We start from the raw sequence: 12267 nt of genomic DNA, 5'->3' as shown, positions 1-12267 counted from the left end.
GAGCTTGCATTATATTATTCATCTTTATAATGTCTTCCGTGAAAATGATGGAAAGGAAAATTGTGCTCAATTGATAGAATAATAATTCTATAAAATGTTTGACCAAAAAACTTTGAATGATGAGCATGATTGTAATGTTGTTGGTATGAACTCTTTGAATATCCATGATGCTAATGATATGCAAAGCCATAAGCTTGGGGATGCTATATTTGATGAATATGATATTTTTAGTCCCCCAATATTTGATGTGCAAATTTGTATAATGATTGCATGCCTCTTATTTATGATGACGATGAAAGTGGATTCGGAGAGGTCATGACTTTATTTAGTGATGAATCCACTATTTTGGAAGAGATTTCAATTGATTATGATGAGAACAAATTTGCTATTTATGATGATTATGGTGACGGCATGTATGCTATAAAGAATAATGATAACCATGAAACTTGTCATCGTGATTTTAATTTTCACTCCCAAGATAGTTATTTTGTTGAGTTTGCTCCCACTACTATTGATGAGAATAAATTTGCTTATGTGGAGAGTAACAAAATTCCTATGCTTATGCATCATGAAAAGAATGATTTATGTGATAGCTATATTGTTGAATTCATTCATGATGCTACTGAAAATTATTATGAGAGAGGAACATACACTTGTAGGCATTGAAATAATATCAAGTTTCCTCTCTATGTGTTGAAAATCTTGAAGTTTTGCTTGTTTTGCCTTCCTATGCTAGTTGATTCTCTCTCCCATGAATTGTTTGCTCACAAAATCCCTATGCATAGGAAGTGGGTTAGGCTTAATGTGCTTGCCATGTGTTTCATGATTCTCTTGTTATGTTGCAATTCTTATCTTTTATGCGAGCATCATTGAAATCATCATGCCTGGCTAAAAAGGCATTAAAGAAAAGCGCTTTTTGGGAGACAACCCAACACTTTACCTACTGTTTTTGTGTGTTCACATGATTAAGCTACTTTAGGAATCATGTTTTATTGCTTTCGTTTCAATAAAGTGTCAAGTAAGACCTTTGGGATGATCTATGGTGATAGTTGATTTGATCTTGCCGAAAAACAGAAACGTTTGCGCTCAGGAAAACAATTCTCATTTTAAACAGAAGCGCGATAAAATGCCGATTCTTTTTGCAGAAGATTAATAGACAAATTACCCAGGTTTTCCTATTTTTCAGAATTGTTGGAGTAGCATAAGTATGGTTGGAGTATAGATTACTACAGACTGTTCTGTTTTTGACAGATTCCATTTTCAATGCATAGTTTGCTTGTTTTCTAATTTCCATGGCTTATATTGCTCAATATAAATTATGGAAATGATATGCTACAGTAGGAATTGAGTGAGAACAATTATGAATCTTGTCTTTCACAATACCAAAAGTGAAATGGTTTGCTCTTTATCATACTAACCTATCTGACAAAGTTTTGTGTGATTGAAGTTTTCAAGTTTTGGGTGAGATATAGATATGAGAAGAATAAAGAGTGACAAGACCCTAAGCTTGGGGATGCCCAAGGCACCCCAAGGTAATATTCAAGTAAGATCTAAGCAACTAAGCTTGGGGATGCCCCGGAAGGCATCCCCTCTTTCGTCTTCAACATTATCGTTAACCTCCCTTGGAGCTATGTCTTCTTTCCTTTGCCCTTTTTCTTGAAACTAGTGGTATTGTTAACCATCAACACCTGATGCTCCTTCTTGATTTCTACCTTCGCAGCTTTGAGCATAGCGAAGAGCTCGGGAATTGTCTTATCCATCCCTTGCATATTATAGTTTATCACGAAGCCTTTGTAGCTTGGTGGGAGTGATTGGAGAACTCTGTCAATAACACTATCATCTGGAAGATTAACTCTCAGCTGAGTCAAGTGGTTATGATACCCTGACATTCTGAGTATGTGTTCACTGACAGAACTGTTCTCCTTCATCTTGCAGGTATAGAACTTGTTCGAGACTTCATATCTCTCACCTCGGGCATTTGCTTGAAATATTAACTTTAACTCCTAGAACATCTCATATGGTCCATGACGTTCAAAACATCTTTGAAGTCCCGATTCTAAGCAGTAAAGCATGGCACACTGAACTATCGAGTAGTCATCAGATCGAGCTTGCCAGACGTTCATAACATCTGCATCTGCTCCTATAGCAGGCCTTTCATGTAGTGGTGCATTAGGGACATAATTCTTCTGTGCAGCAATGAGGATAATCCTCAAGTTACGGACCAAGTCCGTGTAGTTGATACCATCACCTTTCAACTTAGCTTTCTCTAGGAACGCATTAAAATTCAAGGGAACGGTAGCACGGGCCATTGATCCACAACATAGATATGCAAAAACTATCAGGACTAAGTTCATGATAAATTAAGTTCAATTAATCATATTACTTAAGAACTCCCACTTAGATAGACATCCCTCGAGTCATCTAAATGATCACGTGATCCAAATCAACTAAACCATGTCCTATCATCACGTGAGATGGAGTAGTTTTCAATGGTGAACATCTCTATGTTGATCATATCTACTATATGATTCACATTCGACCTTTCGGCCTCCAGTGTTCCGAGGCCATGTCTGTACATGCTAGGCTTGTCAAGTTTAACCTGAGTATTCCGCATGTGCAAAACTGTCTTGCACCCGTTGTATGTGAACCTAGAGCTTATCACACCCGATCATCACGTGGTGTCTCAGCATGACCAACTGTCGCAATGGTGCATACTCATGGAGAACACTTACATCTTGAAATTTTAGTAAGGGATCATCTTATAATTATATCGCCGTACTAAGCAAAATAAGATGCATAAAAGATAAACACCACATGCAATCAAAATATGTGACATGATATGGCCATCATCAATTTGTGCCTTTGATCTCCATCTCCAAAGCACTGTCATGATCTCCATCGTCACCGGCTTGACACCTTGATCTCCATCGTAGTGTCTGAAAGATCGTGGATGTCGCCTAGAGGGGGGTGAATAGGCGTTTTAAAATAATTACGGTTTAGGCTTGAACAAATGCGGAATAAACCTAGCGGTTAATTTGTCAAGCACAAAACCTACTACAACTAGGCTCACCTATGTGCACCAACAAATTATGCTAAGCAAGATAAACTACTAGGTGATAGAAAGATATATGACAAGAAACAATATGGCTATCACAAAGTAAAGTGCATAAGTAAAGAGCTCGGGTAAGAGATAACCGAGGCACGCGGAGACGACGATGTATCCCAAAGTTCACACCCTTGCGGATGCTAATCTCCGTTTGGAGCGGTGTGGAGGCACAATGCTCCCCAAGAAGCCACTAGGGCCACCGTAATCTCCTCACGCCCTCGCACAATGCAAGAGGCGGTGATTCCACTAAGGGGCCCTTGAGGGCGGTCACCAAACCCGTACAAATGGCAAACCTTGGGGGCGGTCACCGAACCCGTACACTTTGGCAACCCTTGGGGGCGGTCACCGGAACCCGTCAAATTGCTCGGGGCGATCTCCACAACCTAATTGGAGACCCCGACGCTTGCCCGGAGCTTTACACCACAATGATTGAGCTCCAAACACCAACAACCGTCTAGGGCGCCCAAGCACCCAAGATGAACAAGCTCAAGGGTACCAAGCACCCAAGAGTAATAAGCTTCTCAACTTGTAACTTCCACATATCACCGTGGAGAACTCAAATCGATGCACCAAATGCAATGGCAAGGGCACACGAAGTGCCCAAGTCCTTCTCTCCCAAATCCCACCAAAGCAACTAATGCCAGGGAGGAAAATGAGAGGAAGAACAAGAAGGAGAACACCAAGAACTCCAAGATCTAGATCCAAGTGGTTCCCCTCACATAGAGGAGAAAGTGATTGGTGGAAATGTGGATCTAGATCTCCTCTCTCTTTTCCCTCAAAAAACTAGCAAGAATCCATGGAGGGATTGAGAGTTAGCAAGCTCAAAGGAGGTCAACAATGGGGGCAAAACGAGCTCGAGAGATGGGAAACCATTAGGGAAGAAGACCCCCTTAAATAGGTCCCCACGAATCTGCCCGTTATGTGCAGAATAACATAGGAGCGGTACAACCTCTATGAGCACCGGTACAACCGGTTACAGGCAATAAGCGGTACAACCGACCCACAACCACCCAACAACCGCACCACAACAGAGACAAGTCCGGTGGTAGAGCGGTACATGGCCGGTACAACCGCTCCAAACACTGGTTGTACCGGTACAACCTCTCTATGGGGCGGTACAACCTCTCTGTGTAAAACAGGCAAAATCAAAACAGCCACAACTTTCGCATACGAGCTCTGAATTCGACGAAATCAAGTTTGTTGGAAAGCTAGCGACAAGGGCTAACACAATCTTGATAGAAATAACAATAAGAAGCAAATAATAAGAGGTCCGTAAGAAAATGGTGAGAACCCTTCCTCGAATAAGACCGGTAAAAACTCCAACACCGAAAATGCAATAGAAGAAGCATGTGAACTCCGTTTTCGAGGAACTCGAGCTTGTCATCAAGATGACCAAAAGCTCTAAGACTCACAAAGAGAATCAAACAAGAACCAAGAAATATGATGCAAGGATGCAATGGTTTGAGCTCTCGACGAACGATACGATCAAGCTACTCACTAGAGAGCCCCCTTGTTAGTACGACAATCGATCCTACAACCCAGTCTCCCAACTACCACTATGAGACCGATAAAATAGAAAACCTATCAAGGGAAAACCTTTGCCTTTCACATAGTCCACTTGAGCTAGATGATGATGATCTTGACTTCCTCAAGTTGGACCACCTTTCTTGATTGTGTTGGCTCGATGAAGACTAGTTGATTGCTCCCCCATACTACACTATGGGTGAGCCACTCTTCGGCACATCTTCACAATTCCATTGACACCACTATGGACGGCAAGCTTCAAGCTTGATTGCTCCCCCATACTCCATTATGGGTGAGCCACTCTTCGTGTTGCTCCACTTGAACTTGCACACTGCAAACTTGATGATGATCACCACTTGATGTCATCCTTCATGGGTTGTATGAGATCTTCCTCTTGACACAAGACCATGGAAACATACCTAACCCCACAAAGAACTCTCACCATGGGTTAGTACACAAAGCGTAATGGACAATGCTTACCATACCATGGGATCACTTGGTCCCTCTCGGTACAACTTGTGCGCTTTGTGTGTTGATCAACTTGAATCACTCTCTGTACTTAGTCTTGATCAACCTTGAATCTTTCCAACTCTCTTCATTAGGATGATGTCTTGAAGGTAAACTTGAATTTTCACACAATCTTCTTCTTCAAGACATGCTTGCAATAAGCTCAACTCTCACATGACCAATCTTTGGATAATTCCTTGAAAAGCACTTTGGCCATCTCATAAACTCCTTGAAACCAACACATGGACTTCACTAGGATGATGTCTTGAAGGTAAACTTGAATGATCACATAATCTTCTTCTTCAAGACATGCTTGCAATAAGCTCAACTCTCACATGACCAATCTTTGGATAATTCCTTGAAAAGCACTTTGGCCATCTCATAAACTCCTTGAAACCAACACATGGACTTCACTAGGATGATGTCTTGAAGGTAAACTTGAATGTTCACACAATCTTCTTCTTCAAGACATGCTTGTAATAAGCTCAACTCTCACATGACCAATCTTTGGATAATTCCTTGAAAAGCACTTTGGCCATATCATAAACTCCTTGAAACCAACACATGGACTTCAAGACAATCCTATGGACAAATCCTTCAAATATAACTCAAGGCAACCGTTAGTCCATAGAGATTGTCATCAATTACCAAAACCACACATGGGGACACCGCATGTCCTTTCAATCTCCCCCATTTTGGTAATTGATGACAATCACTTTCAAGAGAGTTTATATAAGGAATTATGCATCACCATGCAATGCAACAACCAATAATGCATGTGAATATGAGATGCAAATGCTTAGGAACAAAACCAACGCAAGAAGAAATAACTCTCTAAACTTATCCACAAAACTCCCTGAAACTTCTCCCACATTGGCATCGATTGCCAAAGTGGGCGAAAAGCTTAGAAGGCCAATATAAAAAGTGTTCCTCCATAAATTGTGTATTTCTCAACAACAGAGTGAAATGCAATACACATATCCAATGGTAAATACTTGGAGGAAGACAGACTACATTAAGGCCCAAAGATTGCAAAAGAATGATATGCCACAAAGACATAGCAAAGAGAGAAACAAGCAATCATGCAATCAAAAGATACCAATTGAAGCAAGCAATCAAAGGATATCAATTGAACCAACTAGACCAAAGATCCTATGAGCCACAAGAATAAAGGATGTTATGATAAGATAAAATGAGTGTTCTAAAGAAACTAGAGAAGCTCCCCATGATTTGTGCACACACAAGAATTTTTGTATTTGGATACACAATACACAAAATAGGATCATAGCTCCCCCAAAATCAATATAAACTCACAACAAGTGCAAGTGAGCATATAGGAAACAAAGCCTAGCACTTGCAACAAACAAATGGTTGAGCAACATGTAAAAGAGGCAACTTAAGAATAGGCTCAACCAAAATGATGTGTGTGAGTCATGACAAAGCACTTGAGAAGACTAATATAAGGATGAGCATAAATCATCAACATAATCTTGGATAAATGAGATACACGGTGCATGACATGTCCTCCCCACACACACCCAACAGGCAAATGGGTTCACAAGCTCACTAAAAAGTGAATTAGCAACAAGGCTTGCGACAACCCATGGTAAAGATAGAAGATGAAAGCCTCATCAAGACGAGGGATACCAATTAAGATGGCAAAAGCCTCATAAAGACAAGCATGAGGGAAAAATTCTTCACCACAAAAGAGTGCAACAAGATGCAACGAGATAAGACCCGCACTCAAGATAAATCCTTTCAGAAACCACCAAGGAAAAGGTGGACGTGAAGGAATAAGGATATCAACTAGAGATGTAACTTTACTCAAGTGTACAAGATTCTAGGTAGATAAAAATCATGATGATATCAATCCACAAAGAAGGATGTACACATGAAATAGTTACAAAAAGGAAATAACAAGATATCCACACGGAAGGCATACATATACCAATAAGATATTTGCTTGGAAGCATAGCACATGGCTAGATATTGTCTTATTGTAAATCAAAGAATTCCACACATGAACATCAAAGACACCACAACTAGCAACAAGAGATCATCATTGAGATGCTTTGAGAAAGGAAACAAGTATCACAAGATATGAAATGAATATCATGCCAAGATGCAACCTACACAAGGTTGAATGAACGAGAGGAAAGCATGAATAGATACTTGTTACCGAGATATCATTGGAAGGATGTAGAAGAAACCGATTGAAGGTAGTAGATAGTAATTCATTGAGCATCCTAGCTTGACTCCAATAAGCTCATGGTGACACCACCTTCCTTGTGAGTGAGCCGAGCATCCAATGTATCTCCAATTGTTCCTAGAACAACAACACAAACAAAATGGTACCCAACCTCATTGGGACCAAAGAGTTAGAGAACCAACAATACATAGGACAAACTCCACATAAATATGTGCATATAGATATGAAAATGAATTTCATGCACATCTCATCGAATTTGAGACTTGGTGGAGTTTCCCTTATATATTGGGTCAAAGAAAGAAAGCATGCCAAAGAGACTACATGAAGTTAATATACATGCTCAATACTTTCAAGAATCGAAACCAATTGACAAATAAAAACCAAGTGAAGAAAGATACCAAATGAATAAAACAACACTTGGAGGATATCCAAAACAGATACATCGAGGAATGAGATATCCATTGAGACACACTAAATAAAAGATATCAAACTCCCAAAAGAGAGGATGGTTCCAAACAAACCAAGCTCTCTACAAAGTTTCATGATGGCACAAAGTACCAAAAGGAAAACGGCTTGCATTCCACCAACACACACTTGATAAGGATCACAAGGTGAGTGTTCTAAGAAAAATAGGATAGCTCCGCCAAGCATTGTGCATTATATAGAATTGCATTTTAATACAAAAAGCACAAGATGGGATCACCACTTTCACTATATCTATACAAACACTAGACAATCTCAAGGAAATAACAAGATCCACAAGTGGTATGGAATACAATGGGAGTTGACACAATCCTAGGCAAGAGATAGGGCAAATAAAAGCAAAGGCCAATGTAAAGATGATCAATAATTTCTACCACACATAAGTGAGTACAAATTGTCAAAAGACAAGAAGTATTTGGAAATAATTCCATTGGTAGATAGCAAGGATATCCAACATCATCTTCACACCAAACACAAGCAAATTGCAACTTGTAGAGCTAACATGCCACCTAGGAACAAGATAATTTACAATATCAATTCTAGGTGACAATATCTCAAATGTACACATTTTCTAGTCTTGTAATATGCACATAGCACATTACTCCCCCATAATGTGATACCAATAAAAACTTAAGAAGAGGCAATAAGAGGATCCAACAAGAGATAATTAATGGACTATTTAGAATTTGAATTTCTCATGAGAAGACATACCACATAGTGACTAGATAAGCTTGCAATATCAATACTATGTGGTATTCCTTATGTACACATATTTGTGAGACCGTGAGGTGCACAAAGCACATCACTCCCCCAAAATGGGATGTTCCATTAATCTCTCACACGAGCCAATTAAGATACAAACAAGAAGCATAAAAGGCTCAACGCACAACACACACGTACATGATGTGTAAACCAACACACACATACTTGATTGCTCAAGATAAGCAAGTTGGAAACACAACATATACAAACACATGCAAGGAACAAAACCAAAACATGCAAAGGGGCAAGTAACTTTCAATGAAAACAATTTAAGTAAAAGTTACCGCAAGGAGGCACATTGGATATAAGATAGAAACTTGATAACCCAATTGACTTGGCTTGAGACAACAAGAATGATGAAGTCCCCTTAATTCTTCACAATGTAGCCAAGTCTCCAATGACCTCCAACAACACCTATTGATCAAGTATGAGCTAGTTGGTCCCCAACCAAGTTGGGTCCTAAGAGGTTAGTCACAATAGGCTTGGCTACCCAAATGGTTCTTTTCTTGACACCACTTTGAGCACCAACAAATTTGGCAAACACATTGCCAACCTTATCCTTCCCAAGAGAATAGATATCATCAATTAGAATAGGGTTGGATAAGGTACCATTTTTGCATGAAGAAGCGACGTGACCTTTTTCACGACATAGGTAGCAACATCTACTCTTTACTTTCTTCTCACTTGATTTCTCAACTTGAGAAGCATTTGCTTGAGTTTTCTTGGGAAGAGTCATTTCTTCAACTTGAGGTTGAGAATGAGAGTGAACTTGTGGCCGCTTCCCTTATTGCTTGTCACTAATGGGCTTCTTCTTCAATGGGCAAGATCTAACATGATGCCCTTCTACTTTGCACTTGAAGCAAACAATCTTGGCCGAATTCTTGACTTGTTCTTGGCCCTTATTTTTGTTCACCTTGGACTTCTTCTTCTTGTTGGAGTTGAATCCAAGTCCACCTTTGTCATTGGGGGATTTTTGCACACTCAAGATATTGTTGAGTGTGAATTTCCCTTCATGACTCTTTTCCAAGTCTTTCTTCAAAGAAGTGACTTGGGCCTTGAGCTCTTTGATTTCCTCTACATTGTTAGTCTCAACACAAGCACTAGAGGAAGTATAAGCTTCATCTTTAGAGCAACAAGGCAAGGAAAGAAATTCATCACAAGATGTACCAATGTTATGCACGGATGAATCGCGGGGACTAGCACAAGGCAATATAGCATTTTGAATAAAAGTAGTGCTAGTATCCACATGAGGCTCACTAGATGTTACCTTAGCAAGCATGGCCTCATGAGCTAACTTTAGCACATTATGGGATACTAGAAGATCATCATGAGAGCTTGTGAGCTTTACATGATTTTCTTCCAACATCCCATCATTGCTAGATAGCAACTCAAGTTGAGCCCTTAGCTCAACATTCTCCTTCAATATGGATGCTTCACAAGAGATAGAGTTAGTGGCACAAGCATCATCATTAGCAACAAGAGGAGAAGACAACTTGGCAAGCTCTTTTGAATAAGAAGCTTTAATTTGAGCATGAGACTCGGTGAGTTTGATGAGCTCACTCTTAATGACCCTTGAGCCATTTTCGAGGTGCTCAAAGTCCTCAAGGAGTTTAGCATGTGCAACTTCAAGCTCCTCATTTTTAGTTTCAAAATCATTGGCCACCTCAAGAGCTCTATCACGACATTCCCTCACTCTAGATAATTCTAGAGCAAAAGTCTCCTCAAGAGATTCCTTGGTGGTTTGTTCAAGTTCAAGAGCTTGAGAGAGGTCCGCAATCTCATTAGCGTAATCACGCTCATGACCTTCCATTTGATCAATGGTGACCTCATGCTCCTCAAGACGAGATTCCAACTCATCAATATATTTCTTGCCCTCAATAGCAATAGACATGATTTCCATGAAGTTGGAACGAGCAATTTTATTCTTAAGAAGAGCTTTAAAAATCATTTCCCCCTTAATTTTTAAGGAGGCAACATCATCATTCTCTTCATCATAATCAACATCATCATCACACTTGCCATCATCAATATCATCACAAGATATATTGGGATTCAAAGTGGGAGATACCTTTGAAGCCTTAGCCATAAGGCAAAAAGCAATCGATGATGATGTAGGATCCCCTGAAGCACCGTTCAAGACCACATCTTGTTCCATGGAGTGTTGGGTTTCCTCTACATTGTTAGCACAACAACTCGAGGAAATAGATGCATTTTTATCATGGCAACAAGACATAGTAAACATATCATCATGAGATTTAGTCAAGCAATTTCTACATGATATGCAAGGACTATCAACACAAGCATGTGAAACATTTGGAGTGCTCGAAGTGTTAAAGCCCAAAGAAGGAGCATTGCAATAAGATAGTGATGAAGGATCATCCACAATAAGCATACTATCATCATTGCAATGACCAACACTACTCACCATGTCATTACCTTGTGGCAAACCACATGTAGGTGAAGTAGAAGAAGTTGAGAAGACTATACGACCGGAGGTGGAGGGAGAACAATCATCCCCACAAATCTTGGACACTCCATATTTATCATGAAGCTTCGTCCACAACTCATGAGCATCCCGGAACGGCATGAGTTGAAATATAACTACATTGCTCAAAGCATCGAAAAGCACATTAGAAGCTTGAGCATTGAGATAAGAGTTTTTCTCATCCTCTAAAGATAATCTTTGGGGATCCTTTGGAGGAGAAAAACCCATATCTACAATTCGCTCTAAATCTGGGTCCATGACCCTAAAGAGATTAAGCATGCGAGTTACCCAAACATCAAAATTTGTTCCATCGAAACTAAGAGTGTCAGAGAATCCTAATCCCCTAGTCGACATCTTTACTCTCTAGGCGATAAAGCCTAATAAAGAGAGACGAGGCTCTGATACCAATTGAAAGATCGTGGATGTAGCCTAGAGGGGGGTGAATAGGCGTTTTAAAATAATTACGGTTTAGGCTTGAACAGATGCGGAATAAACCTAGCGGTTAATTTTTCAAGCACAAAACCTACTACAACTAGGCTCACCTATGTGCACCAACAAATTATGCTAAGCAAGATAAACTACTAGGTGATAGCAAGATATATGATAAGAAACAAATGGCTATCACAAAGTAAAGTGCATAAGTAAAGAGCTCGGGTAAGAGATAACCGAGGCACGTGAAGACAACGATGTATCCCGAAGTTCACACCCTTGTGGATGCTAATCTCCGTTTGGAGTGGTGTGGAGGCACAATGCTCCCCAAGAAGCCACTAGGGCCACCGTAATCTCCTCACGCCCTCGCACAATGCAAGAGGCCGTGATTCCACTAAGGGACCCTTGAGGGCGGTCACCGAACCCGTACAAATGGCAACCCTTGGGGGCGATCATGGAACCCGTACACTTTGGCAACCCTTGGGGGCGGTCACCGGAACCCGTCAAATTGCTCGGGGCGATCTCCACAACCTAATTGGAGACCCCGGCGCTTTCCCGGAGCTTTACACCACAATGATTGAGCTCCGAACACCAACAACCGTCTAGGGTGCCCAAGCACCCAAGAGAAACAAGCTCAAGGGTACCAAGCACCCAAGAGTAATAAGCTTCTCAACTTGTAACTTCCACGTATCACCGTGGAGAACTCAAACCAATGCACCAAATGCAATGGCAAGGGCACACGGAGTGCCCAAGTCCTTCTCT

The sequence above is a fragment of the Triticum urartu genome, chromosome 4 (assembly GCF_003073215.2).
Source record: "Triticum urartu cultivar G1812 chromosome 4, Tu2.1, whole genome shotgun sequence".
NCBI classification, from domain to species: domain Eukaryota; kingdom Viridiplantae; phylum Streptophyta; class Magnoliopsida; order Poales; family Poaceae; genus Triticum; species Triticum urartu.
This window is presented reverse-complemented; position numbering follows the sequence as displayed.